General features: G+C 39.3%; 1 pseudogene; it reads left to right on the top strand.

Annotated features, from left to right (window-relative positions):
- Window positions 1-7,358: 7,358 nt before the first annotated feature.
- On the top strand, window positions 7,359-12,748 carry LOC104858868 (annotated as a pseudogene).
- The last annotated feature ends 1,842 nt before the right edge of the window (window positions 12,749-14,590 follow it).

The following is a 14,590-nucleotide window of genomic DNA, read 5'->3' on the forward strand; positions in this document are numbered from 1 at the left end:
TTTTATGTAAATCTATCTTTAAGCATATTAGGATTTCCCCCATTCAACACCAATATTTACCATTCTTATGTCCACTGATTCAGACATTAATGTTAATTTCATGGCCTCTTACAACATGATAGAATGTCTCCAACACTACAAGGTTTCTCAATTTCCTTCAGAAATTCTTCCTGAGTAATGAGTGGTCATAGGTCCCAAATCTCTGAAAAGGCCACTTAGCCTTCCTCCAGTCCCCAGTCTTCCTCCAAACAGGCATTGTGAGTACTGACTGTGTGCTCAGCTCTGAAATGGGCAGTGTTAAAGATAGAAAGACATCTGAGTTGTGTTGGCTGCTATTAAGACACTCAAAAATATAGTTTCTTTCTTTCTTTCTTTTGTTGTTGTTTTGTTGTTGTTGTTTGTTTGTTGTTTTGTTTTGGTTTGGTTTTTGAGACAGGGTCTCACTATGTAGTTGATTCTGACCTGGAACTCACTATGTAGCCCAGGCTGGTCTTGAACTCACAGCAATTCTCCTGCCTCAGCCTCCCAAGTGCTGGGATTACAGGTGTGTGCCACCACACCCTGCTTTTAAAAATATAGTTTCGAAGGTTAGACTCATTCACATGAATCAAGAGCCAAACTTACCAGGAGCTGAGAGAGGGGGGAAATGGGACTTGGTATTTAGTGGGTACAGAATTTCTTTTTGGGGTGATGAATAAATGCTGGAAGTGAATAGTGGTAATGATTGCCCAACATTTTAAGTAGTCTTCATGCCACTGAATTGTATAGTTAGAATGGGGCTGGGGATGTAGCTCAGTGGTAGAGCACTTGCCTAGGTTGTGCAAGGCAGTAGGTTCAATTCTCAGCACCATAGAAGAGATTAAAATGATAAATTTTATATTAAGTATATCTTAACACAAAACCAAGCAACCAAAAAATCATTAACGTGGTCATTTTTACTAGCGATAAGGAAGAATATTTTGAAAATTATTTCACAAAGAAGTAGATTACTATTTTTCTTAAATATTCTTTGTATAGTTACAAAAGCAAAATAGATCTTTACATTAGAGATAATTTAAGAAAAGCCCCACATGAAGATGGGATATTTTGAGCCACTTCAGTTTTTTTCTCTGAACATGCAAGTTCCATTCCAAAAAGATTCCAAAAAGAAAATCTGGAGTCCAAAATACTTCTGGTCTCAGCATTTCAGATAAAGGATACTCAATCTGTATTGCTTTTTAAAAAATGGTATCATCCTATTGCCTACGCTGATCTCCAACTCCTGAGCTCAAAAGATCCTTCTACCTCAGCTTCCTGGGTGCTGGGACTGTAGGCACCTGGCTATATTAAATTTACTCCCAGCCAGCCAACTCTTGGTTATAGCCGCTTCTGTTGCTTTCTAGGCTGCTGCTGACAGTTCTATCTCCCATCACCTGATCTTTTGTCCCAGGCAAAAGAACACAGAAAACCTTGCTCCTGCCAACCAGTGTGCTGCTTACCTTGCAAATAACACAGCCACTGTCATCCCACTAAGCTGTTAAAACCTTCTGCTACAGACTCTATCCAGCAGCCTCCCCAGCCCTTGCTCCTGTCTCAGAGCTGAGGAGTTAAAGATGCTTGCTAAACCCAAAAGGTTTTTTTGCATTGCTTTTTATAGGTTAGTTTACTGATCTGATCCTAATTGGCAGAAAGTGCCTACTTGGATGCTGGAATCAGAGTCTTTCTAAATAGGGGCACATTTACATGATGAACGCTGCTCAGCCTTTCATTTTTATTGATGTGGGTATAGACCATCACATTTGCCCTTTACCTCAATGCTTGATCAGCATACAAAAGAAATGAAGTACATGGAAAGTCTTTGTGAACTACTCACCTGTAAAGGATTTTTATTCATTTGTTTCTAGGCAACTTGTTCAAAGCCAGATCCTACTTCCATTAGAGTGCTGCAATCTACAATTATTGTTATTGAATTTCTTATAGAAGCTGTTTGTGGCTACTGATTCATAAACATTATGTGTCATATAGCCTTGGGAGGAAAAGTCCTGAAATGCCACTGATGTGAGTCTTGTCCCTCCACACCAGCCTTTGGAAGGTTTCACGGTGTCTCAGACAATACCACAGAGCAGGTTAAGATGTACCAATATGTTGGAGACAATGAAACATAATTTATGCCATTCCACAGCAACATTTTTATACATAAACATCTTTGCTAATGCCAAAGGGCCAAAATTTCCAAGAGTTGGACAAAAAGCCTCAGAGTAATGATAGGCAGCAAGACCACCAGAGCTCACAAGTAGATTGCTGCACTGTGCACCAGTGCCGTAGACATTGGTAGACGACAGCTAGCGGCACTAGAGGGCAGCACCTGCACGACCAATATTTCTAATCCTGGGGAGGCTCAGGAGTGAAACTTTATAAGGTTATCTGCTGGAGTGGCTCTGGATCACATCAATCCTAGCCTTACATCAGGATCACTGGGACATTTGTGAAAATACAGATTCCTTGGCCTCATCCCAGACTTAATGAATAAGAATTCTCTAGGAGTAGAGTTCAGTATTATGTATTAAATAACTATTAAAGTTAATCATTAAGCAGTAGTGTTCTGGGCTATCTGTATGTGTTTAGGAAAGACTAACCTCCAAAAAGTGATAATTCTCACTGTTACTAGGCTGTGATGAGACTCTGATGAAAGAAACTGTCTCTCTCCTCACATTTCAGTGGTACAGGCTTTACTTACGGGGACCCTAGGGATCCAAAGACCTATAAAGAAATTGGAGTATGGTTTGTGTCTAGCCAAAGACCACAGCTCAGAGGTGGTATCTTCATCAAGAGTTCTCCATATTCTCAGAAGTTATAAGAACATAAAGAAAAAAGGGAAGACATAAATTACCAGTATGGAGAATGAGAGGTAACTTACCACAAATTCCAAAGGTATTTAAAAGGAAAATGAAATGAAAATTGTAATGTGCATAAACTGACAGCTTAGATAAGATGGACTCCCATTGTTTGGATGTGTTCCCTCAAAATGTATGTGTTAAAAGTTAATCCTCAACACAACAGTGTTGGAAAGTGTTAATATTGCTATAAAATAAGACTAGAAATGAGTTCTTTATCTTCTGCCATGTGGGGACACAGCATTCAACCCCTTTTTCCTCACCACCTTCTGCTTCATGAGGATGAGGTAAGAGGGCCTTCACCATATGCTGGCACATCATCATGAAAAAATAAGACTAAAGTTGCAGGCTGAGTTCAAGATTTCTAATAAATATATAGTAATTGAAACAGAGTGGTACTGGCATAGAGAGTGACAAATAGTTCAGTGGACTAGAATAGAGACTCCATAAATAGACCTACACACATATAGACAAATTTTTCCCCCCTGTTAAATTTATTGGTACATTTAAAGCAAATAGTACAGTTACATTTATCATTGGGTTCTTGTACCTTTACAGGATATCTCTTGGTTCTTCTTTCTTCCCCATACCCCTGCCCCTCCCTTTACCTCCTTCACCCTTTCCTATTTACAAAAACTTTGCTTCCATTTTTTCCTTTTTTCACATTTTTTCTTTCCCTTCCCCTTCCCACTTCCCCTTTAGCCATTTGCTTCCTATTTCACCCTCTCTACTATACCACTTGAACCTGATTTACATTCTTAGTTTTTTATACCAGAGAAACTATTTGGTATTTCCTCAAGTGTGTCCTATCTATTTCACTTAAGAGTATGGCCTCAATGTGCGTCCATTTAGCTATAAATGTTTCTAGTTTCTCATTCTTTATGGCTGAGTAGTCCTCCATTTTATAGAGAAACCACATCTTTATCCAGTCTCCAGTTGATGGGCATTTGGGCTGTTTCCAAGTTTTAGCTATTTCAAACTGTGGCGCTATAAACATTGGTGAGCATATATCACTGTGGTATGATTCTTTTAATTCTTTTGGAAAGATACCTAGCAGAGGGATAGCTGGGACAAATGGGATCTCTAATCCTAGTTCTCTGAGGTATCTCCATATTGATTTTGACAGTGATGCAAAAGTAATTCAGAGAGAAAAGGATAGTCTCATCAGCAAATGACTCTGGAACAATTGATGTCAATATGCAAAAGCAGTTCATGTCAATCCATTCCTCTCACCATACACAAATATCAATTCAATCAGAACATGAGAATGGAAATATATTAATGTCATTGAACTGTACACTTAAAATGGTTAAAATAGTAAATGTTGTACATATACCATACATTTCATCACAACAAAAAGATTGGCATTTGTAAAAAGTATCTAGAAATATTCATGAACATCTTTATTAATGCTATTCTTTTGCAGATACTTTTACAGTATAGCAGAATAAGAGACAGTACTTGCAATTCATTTTAAATTTGTGGGCTTTTTATGTCTACAAAATACAGGATGTTCCCTTTTTTAAAATCAGCATTAAATATATAAATGCAGGGTTTTCTGCAAGAGTCATTTAAAATTAAAACATTTACTTTTAACTTTTTATGAAATTATTTATGCAATGCCATTTGTATTTGCTGAAATTTTTCTATTATCAAAACAGTAGAAAATTCATTTTGTCAAGTAAAAAGTTCTACTTAATGCAGCTCTAATAGTTTTCAAAAAATGTTTAAAAGATCCAAAAAAACTAAACATAAAACTTAAAAGTTCTAGAAGAAAACATAGGCAAAAATATTTGTGACCTTGTATTGGGCAAAGATTTCTCAGCTATCACACCAAAAGTATGGTCCATAAAAACAGCAAGTTGATAAATTTGATTTCATGAAAAGTAAAAACTTCAAAATAAAAATTTTGAAAACCATATTATAGTAATCACCAAATATTACCAGTACCACAGATAATAGCCAGATATTATGTATATTCTGAAGGAACGCACCTAGCTATACTGCCTGTGAAGTAGTCTTGCTCAAAAGAATTAAACTTAAATCTTATCAAACCGCTGGATATAACTGCCAATTTACAGGAAATATAGAGGGAAAATAAACATGCTAAAGCCACAGGGATACAATTAGGAGAATCTAGTGGTAGACAAATGATCTAGTTTCTTTAACAACAAAAAAAAGTGAAAGCAATGGAGCAGAACCTACTTAATGAAAAGACTTGAGACATTTCAATTAATTACAATTTATGGATTTTATTTGTATTCTGAGTCCAACAAATTAAACATAAAAAAATAAATTTACAAGTCAATCAGGGGAATTGAAACATTGGGTATTTGATGATATTTAGAAATTATTATGATATTTCTAGGTTTAATAATGATAGCTTGATCATTTTTAAAGTATATATATTTTTAGATACAAACTGAAATATTTCTGGTATAACTGATATCTGAAATTTATTATAAAATAATGTGGTAGAAATAGTGTAGGAGCATAGAAGATGCATGATCAGCCAACAATGGTAATTATTGAAGTTGAATGACAGGTACAGGGAGATATGTTAGTCACTTAATAGTTGTGGAATGTTTGAAAATTCCCTTATGAACAATAATTGAAAACAGAATCTTTTAAAACAAAATGCTTTAAAATACCTTACCAAAAATTTAAAATGGTCACAAGACAGGAACATGTTTCACAAAAGCTAAGAGGAAGAAATTTGCATGCTTTTACCACAAAGAAATGCAAAATCTCTGAAGAGATAGATACATTTACCCTGATTTGAACATTGCATTGTGTGGCCTATGGCCATACCTCCGTGAACATGCCTGATCTAATCTGAACATTATACTGTATATGTGTGTGTGTGTGTGTGTATTAAAACATCCTTAAAAACCCACAATTACCATCTGTCAATCTTTTTTCCCTCTTTGGTACTGGGGATTGAACTCAGGACCTTGCACTTGCAAGGCAAGTGCAGTTTCACTAAGCTAAATCCTCACCTTCCATCTGTCCATTTTTAAATAGGCCCCTAATAAGGGACAGGATTTAGCACTGCACCTTAGATCCCAGGTACTGAAAAAAAAAAAAAAAAAAGAGTGCTAAAAGCCTAATAGTTCTTGACACACAGTAGATTTCCAATAAAATGTAAAGAAGTAAAATAGTAAAAGATAAGAGCATAGGTATATAAACATGTAACAATTCTTTTGAATTAATAATCTATATATAAAGCATTTTGTAATCAAAATGATTACATTTTATTAGTGTTTCACAGTAACATGTTACTGATTGCAGAAATGAATTTTTATTTTTATTCTTATATAAAAGTATTCTTCTATTAAATATTATTGAGTTACCATTCACCCAAAGAAAATAATTACACTTCCATCTACCTTAAATAATATATCTTAAAAACCCCTATAAAAATGAAATTTGAGTCATGAATTTTAAAATGTTTTTAGGGTTGACATCCTACCAGCATTTAAAGAAATGTTCCTAAATGTTCTGAAATGTATCCCTATTTATGAATGATTTCAGTTAAGACCATGAAAAGAGCTTCTGTAGGGGGAGGAAACTGAATAAGGATAAGAACAAGAGACGTAGGAAATTTGAAGCAATTCTGTGGATGTTATTGTGTAGTCGGCAAGGCTGGTCTTTTCTGGCAATGACCTGCTCTTAAAAAGGAACTATAGATAGAGGTTGACAAACTCAGGAACACTAGGAAGAAGGAGAAGAGGAATTAACACGACTGAGCACCCTTACCAAGCACCAGGCCTGTTGCACACATCACCTCACCTACCAAGCAGACCCACATATTGTTAACTGATGAAGTTGTATCACAAGCAGTAAAGTATTAGTCCAACGTTACACTGCAACTTAGTGATAGATGAAAATATCCATTATAAACTCCCCTAATCTCTGGCTCCTCTACTTAACTGAAACTGAGAAAACTCAGTATGATTGTGAATAAGATGTCTGGTGTCGCAGGCTACCTGCACATCCAGAAGACAGAGAGGCCCTGATAATAAAAGGAATCTAAAAATGGGAGCAAAACAGTAAAGCTAGATGCAAGGGTACTTCAGAGGCATCAAGACTCACTAACATCAACTCTGATAGAGGCAGCAGCTCAGCAGTGCTAGTGTCAGGTTGTCATACTCACACTCCCAATTTGATTACAAGTTTGTCAGACAACTTCTGAGTAGATGAAACTTTTGATATAAATAAACCTGCAAGAAGAGAATACCCTGTTTCCAAGATTTAGGTATTACAAACTGTGCTGCTATAAATATGGGTGTGCATATATCACTGTGATATACTTTTAACTCTTTCACTAAGGGAGATAGCTGGGTCAAATGGAAACTCTAGTTTTAGTTTTTTGAGGAATTTCCATACTGATTTCCATATTGGCTGCATCAATTCACACTCCCACCAAAGCCCAGATGCCCATCACTAGATGAGTGGATAAAGAAAATGTGGTTTTTATAAACAATGGAGTACTACTCTGTCATAGAGAAGGATAGTCTCAAGACATTTTTAGGTAAATGGGTGCACTTTGATAAGTCCCTATTTCACTTTTAAGTGAAATAAACCAGAAACACGTGTTTAAATGTCACATTGTTTCTTGTGTGGGAAACCAAAACCACAAATAAGGACCAAAATGGATGATAGATACTGGGAAGTAGGAAGAAAATGTTGAAATGGGAAGGGGAATGAGAGAGAGGAGAAGAAAGAAAGGGTAAAGAAAAAAATATATAAGAATATTTTTAAAATGGAAATAAAACTTTTGTAAATAAAGAGGGGAAAAGGGTTGAATGGAGGGGTAAGGAATAGGGAAAAAGAATCAAGATATGTTACGTATAGGCACAAATTCCCTATGATGAATATGCTTTTTCTGTATATCAAAGTGTGCTGTTAAAATTAATTAAACCAAAGAGGAGGAGGAGGAGAGGAAGAAAAAGAGGAAGAAGGAGGAAGAGGAGGAGGAAGAAGAGGAAGAAAGAGGATGGCAGGGAGAAGGAGAAGGGGCCCTGACCAACAGATGGATGTATGCCGAGTCTTGGGGATTACTATTTCCAGTCTAAACTAGCAATAGTCATTCTGACTCATGCCTCTTTTCAGATTAATTTCAGTGGGCCCATTCCAATTCAACCACTTGAGAACTTAGAGAATCTTGAAAAAAAATGGAGCCTTCTACCTGTAAAGCTAGGAATACCAATTCCTGGTTTTCCTTCCTGTCTGTTCCTCTGACTGAGTCCTCACTCTTCAGAGCAGCTATGGAGGCAGGAAGAGTAATCCAGAGCATCTGTGGGCCTTAGTTTTTCTCCCTGAGTTGAAAGTGGTATTCATTAAGAGCTATTTATTGACTAAATTATGGTGGAGGTATTATAAATTTTATCTAGAGCTGAATCTTGATAACTTAAAAGTTATGTTTTTTTCTACACAGCCAGAAACAGTAGGTGCCTGTTTAATAATTCTCAAAGAATCCAAGAGTATGTCTGGTAGATGAACCACTATATAAATCTTCTACAAAGGGGAGAGAGATGACTTTGACCAAAATGATCTGAGAGAGCTTCAAGTACATGATGATATTTAAGCTGGTACTTAAATCAGAGAGAGAACTTTTATATGTGGAATTGGAAGAGGGAGTGATCCAAATGCAGGCATCAGCATGTAGAAACTGTCGGTGTCTGTGTAATATGGGAGGCTAACAGAAGGATTCCCAAAATATTCATATTTTTCTGAGTGCATCTTCCTTTGTGTATATCTGATCTCAATTAAGGTTTAGGTTTCATCTTGTCTGTGTGGAAACAGGTGGTGGATATCTCCTTGTGGGTAGATTTTCCTGTGTCACGTGGACATGAGTGTGGAGATGGGTCTTCTGAACCTGACCAAATGTGTTTCTAGGTGTAAATGTCTGTGTGGGTGCATTTCTCTACAGATTTTTTGGTCTTTGTGGGTGTGTGCACATGTAGTCCTGAGGGACTGAGAAAGACAAAGGAAGAGTCAGAGGGGATAAGAAGGGAGAGAGAAGCAGAACTGAGAAGTTGTCAGCGGAACCTCTGCTCTGGAGCTCGTGTGGCCTCACATCATTGTATTTCACATAGTTGACAACTGATTTTTCCATAAATCTCAGAAATTCCTTTCCTAGTAATACAATAGTTATTGGTAAGAGGTTAGTGTTTCAAATGCTATCTTTTTTTCTTATCCATTGCAATCTGTCTCTTTTCATGTATCCTTTTCTTCATCGGATTCAGTTCTCTTCTTGGATTTCCTTAGTTTAGTGCCCCCCTTCCTTCTCTTATCCTTCCAGTTCTATTCTTGTTTTTCACTGGAGTTTTCCTCTTCTGTACCTTTTCCCTTTCTCTTCTAAGCTGTGGAACTAACTCCTAGCCCAACCATTCCCAAGAAACAAATGTTTTATATCAGGGAAGGAGCACTCCTTGTAAAGTTATTTTAGACTTAATCTTGGGCTTTTTGTCTGCACTGTCATTGCACTGTCAGTTCACTCACCGATTAAATAAAAGTTTAAATTGGTGTCTTTATATTAAAGGCATTGTTCCAGTCACTATGGAAACAGAAAAAACCTGCCCCCAGGGAGCTTCCATTCAAGTGGAGGAAGTAAGCCAGCCAACAAATGAAGAAAATGTAGAAGCTGGATTGGTGATGGATGCAATGGAGAAAAGTGCAGCAGGGACTGAAGCAAGAAATTAAACAAGATGGGCTGTTTAATCAGGTGACTAGGAAAGGTCTGAGAAGGTGTAGTAAAGCAAAGACCACTAGATGAGGGAACAAATTGTGCAAGTCCCCAGGCAGAGGACAGGGAGCTCCCCCAGGGAGAAGACCGCAGAAGCCCACCAAGTCAGTTTTCAGCCATTATGTGGGAGTCTTAGGTGTTCAGAAAGCCCCCTCCGTGTCATGTCCCTTGGGCAGACTGTGTACCAGGATTTCTTCCTCAGTCTTACTTTATCCTATTCTGTCTTTCTTTGTCTTATTTTATCATATCTTCATGCCTTTGGGGAGTAATTTGTTTAGTTTTGTCCACCCAGATTTGGAAAGTTTTGCTGGCCTGTCTGTGACAGGTTGGCCTTTGGCCAAGTTACAGACAAGGACCATCCTAATGGACCATTGGCTTTTCCTGTGGTCATCTTTATCCAAAATTGAACCTCCTAAACTATATGTGATAGCACATGCCTGTAATCCCAGCACTTTGGGAGGCTGAGGCAGGAAGGTCCTAAGTTTAAGTCCTGCCTGGACAACTTGGTAAAACCCTGTCTCAAAATAAAAAGGGGTGGTGATGTAGTTCCATAGGCTCAATCCCTGGTATGTATATGTATGTATAGATAGATAGATATAGAAATTTGAGCCTCTCCTAGGCCAAATGCTTCTTCCTGTGTGGTTTGTCGTAATAATATTAATTTTTACACTTATCTAACTGGAGCAGTTTTACCAGGGGCAATTCCCAATTGCAGCAGGTGAACTTTTTACATAAACATGATTGTTCATTGAAAGGTACCTTACAATATAAAAGGAAGAAATTCTCTGGAGGAGTTTTTTCTTCTTGCTTGATTAAAATGGAGAGATTTTGTTTACTGTAGAAGTTACTCACTCCTCCTTTTCTGTACTTTAAGGGTTAACAAGGCCTAGCTTGACCGCCCTGGCCCTGACCCTGGCCGGGCACGAGCTGACTGCCTTGCTGCCTGGTGACGACTCAAAGGCCACAGAGACCTCAGATGAAGCTGCTCGCCTCCCGCCCCCATCTTCCTGGAGCACCACTTCGCCCTGTCTGTCATACCCACACAGCGGGCCCCAAGGCCCTCTTCAGCTCCTCACAGGTGAGGTCCTGGAGGTGATGATGGCTGAAGCGGGGCGGGCGGTGTCCAAGTCCTCAGAGAGCAGCAGTAGCAGCCAATGAGGCTGGTCAGAGGCTGCCTCCGCTCCCACACCCCGCGCTGGCGGCCAGCGACACTGCCCACCGACACTGCCGCCGCCCCCCTCCTTCGAGCCCCGCAGCGAGTTTGAGCAGATGACCATCCTGTATGACGTTTGAAACTCAGGCCTAGACTTGGAAGACGTGAGCTACCTGAGGCTCATGTACTAGCGGCTGCTGCAGCAGACCAGTGGGGCCGACTGCCTTAATGACACCCACCGGGTCCACCATGCAATCACCAACCTGAGCACTCCAACGTGCAAGCGGAGGCCCCAGGATGGCCCCGGGAGCACCAGACAGATTCCGCACGCAGGGAAGGCTATTACCCCATCAGCAAGAAGGAGAAGGATGAGTACCTGGATGTGTGCCCTGTCTCGTCCGGCAGCTGGGAGGAGAAGCCCGAAGCCGGTCTGAAGCAGCGGAGGCTGAGCTATCATGGACAGAGACCCACAAAGCTGAACCAGCTCAAGCTCCAGAAGAAGAAGCTCGGATTAGCTGGAGCCGTATCATGAATGGGATCTCTTTGCCATGGAACCCATTGCAGCTGCTGAGATGGTCATCTAGTACGTGGGTCAGAACATCCGCCAGATGGTGGCCGGCATGCGGGAGGAGCGCCATGTGCAGGAGGGCATCGGCAGCATCTATCTGGCACCATCACTGATGGACCACTGCTGCACGCCCAGCTGCTCTGCCGAGGGGATGACCACTGAGTCACAGAAGATCGTGATCTACTCCAAGCAGCCCATCGGTGTGGGTGAGGAGTTCACCTATGACTACAAATTGCCGCCGGAAGACAAGAAGATCCCGTGTCTGTCCGTCACAGAGAGCTGCCGTGGCTCCTTCAACTGAGGTGGACAGGACAGGTGTCCACACCCCTATTTATTCCCTCAGTGCCTTGAGCTCCCAGCACTCCCAGCCTTAGTGGGTTCAGTAGGGCCCTCCTTAAGGGCGGGGTTTGAGGCCTTGAGTCCAGCAAGGGAGCCTCAGACCCTTTTCTGCCTCTCCCACTGCCCCGGCCCACCTACCCCGCCCCCGGCAGCTGTTTCCTGTGGAAACCTGGGGTGCTGGCCTGTACTGATTATGTTCTTGGGGCTGCAGAGCCCCCTTGCTTTGTGTTTCAGGGATTTCCCCTGTGCCCCGCATGCACCCCTCCCCGGTTTAGGGGTCTGCAGGGGCATGGCCATGTTCTTGGGGTAGTGTTGTGCCCCCATCCTGGAGACTCGGTGCCTGGAACCCTGCCTCATCCTCCTCTCCTGCCAGACCCTGTGGGTCACCCTCCCACCCTGGTGTAGGTGCCAGCCAGGGTGGTGGGGGTGGGCCCTTGTTGGGCTGGATTGTTCATATGTTAATAGCACAAACAACAACACATTTTCATAGTGTGATTAAACTTTATTGTAAAAAAGAAAAAATGCCCAGCTTTTTAATTGTACCATTTCATAAAATTGTTAAAAGTCAAGTATATTGTTTAAACAAGTCCTAGCCACTCTGTTGTACACCTGTATATCAGAATGGGTTTCCTGCCTCTAGGCGCTTTCCTCTCCTGGCAGAGGGGACATCATTAGCCTTTTGTAGTATTCATGTGTTTGAAGACATTTCCTTCTCAGTTTTGTTGTCTTGTTCTCTCCATTTCACTTGCTCTCTTGTTATAAAGTTTTAAGGATTAACTGAGAAAAAGTAATACAATCATTATATGTATACTCTAGAAATAGCTAAAGTAAAAATATCTAAAAGGTCTTGAAAATTGCTGAGAGTAAATGTTATGCTTTCTGACCACAACAGTATTTGAAGTAATTCATATGTTAGTCAGCTCTAATTAGCTATTCTTTTTTTTAATATCACATCCTGAATTTTATTCAGTTCCATGTGACAAAAATGGTAACCTAGACTAAGACATCCATTTCGATCAGTAGCTTTTTTTTTTTTTTTTGAGACAGGGTCTCACTATGTAGTTGAGACTGACCTGGAACTCACTATGTAGCCCAGGCTGGTCTCAAACTCACAGTGATCCTCCTGCCTCAGCCTCCTGTGTGCTGGGATTAGAAGCATGCACCACCACGCCTGGCGCTATTCTTTAATGTATACAAATTTTAAAACATCATCTTCTCAATACATATATGCATTTTGTCAATAAAGTTTTTTTAAAGTCTAAAAGTGTTATTAACCTGATAGCATTTCTTCTTGTGAGCACTAGAAATTGTGTTTACATAGGAGCCTGTTACTATGAGATAAAAGGAAATATATATATATATATATATTTTTATACTGGGGATCGAACTCAGGCCCTTGTGCTTGCGAGGCAGACACCGGAGCCACTGAGATAAATCTCTGGCCCAAAAAGAAATAGACTTTTCAAAGACAAAATAAGAGCTTTAGGAATGGCTCAGAGTCTTAAATTTTAGCTTACCTTATGAAATATAATAGCAATACATGATTTTGACTTTTAATAAGACCAGAATTAAATTTCCCATAATTTAAATTTCTTACATTTCCTGTGCTAGTTTAATGAATTAAATAAAATGTCACCTTTTCCATATGTGTGTGTGTGTGTGTGTGTGTGTGTGTGTGTGTGTGAAATTATGATCATGGATATTTTTGCAAAGGATTTAATTTTGGGTGAAATTCTTATAATTCTAGAAGTCATAAGTATATATGGTGGCAAAATTATAATTTTCAGGTTATAACTAAATTTAAGAGCTTAAACAAATAAGGTAATTATAAATAATCTTTAGATGCCTGAATTATTTCTAAGAAATAGATACAAAACACTGCTTATTAGACATAATTTTGAATTTTTCTTTCTTAGCATGACCATACATTAACAAATACACAAATGTATAAGAGGATTATTTGCTGTCTTAAATTTGTTAAGAGGATGTGTAGTGGAGGCCCATGAAACAAATTAGCTAAATAGCTTGATTTTCTGTCTTCTAGCATTTTCTTCTGTCTGCAGAAAAGAAAAGTCATTTATTTTAGTTAAAGATGATATTAATACCATCCGTGGTAGCACACACCTGTAGTCCCAGCTACTCAGGAGGTAGAGATGGATAGATTCCAAGTATGAGGCCAGCCTGAGCAACTTAGCTACATCCTAGCTCAAAATAAATTTTTCAAATGTTATTGGTACATTTTAGGTATATAATATACTGACATTCATCATTGGAAATTTGTACCTTTACATGGTATACCTGGATTCGTATTTTCCCCCATTCCCTTGCCCTCCCTTTAACCCCTCCACCACTCCCTATTTACAAAGATTTTGTTTCCATTTTTTTCTTTCCTCATATTAATTCCATTCCCTTCTTTCCTTTCCCCTACCTCTCCCACTTTCCCTTCCCCTTTGGACCTTTTCTTCATATTTCACATTATCTATTATACCTTTTGATCCTTATTTACACTTGCAGTTTCTCACACCAGAGAAACTATTCAGTATTTACACATGTGTCCTATTTATTTTACTTAAGAGCATGGCTAAGTGTGCATCCATTTAGCTATAAATGTCTCTAATTTCTCATTCTTTATGGCTGAGTAATACTCCATTTTATTTAAAAACCACATTTTCTTTACCCAGTCTCCAGCTGATGGGCAATTGGGCTGTTTCCAAATTTTAGCTATTACAAACTGTGCCACTATGAACATGGGTGCACATATATCACTGTGGTATGATTCTTTTAATTCTTTTGGGAAGATACCCACCAGCAGAATAGCTGGTCAAAAGGGATCTCCAATACTGATTTCCACAGTGTTACACCACCCTACACCCCCACCAACAGTGGAGAAGGGTTTCTTTTTCCCC

This window comes from Fukomys damarensis, unplaced genomic scaffold, assembly GCF_012274545.1.
Source record: "Fukomys damarensis isolate Sample0158 unplaced genomic scaffold, DMR_v1.0_HiC HiC_scaffold_36, whole genome shotgun sequence".
NCBI classification, from domain to species: domain Eukaryota; kingdom Metazoa; phylum Chordata; class Mammalia; order Rodentia; family Bathyergidae; genus Fukomys; species Fukomys damarensis.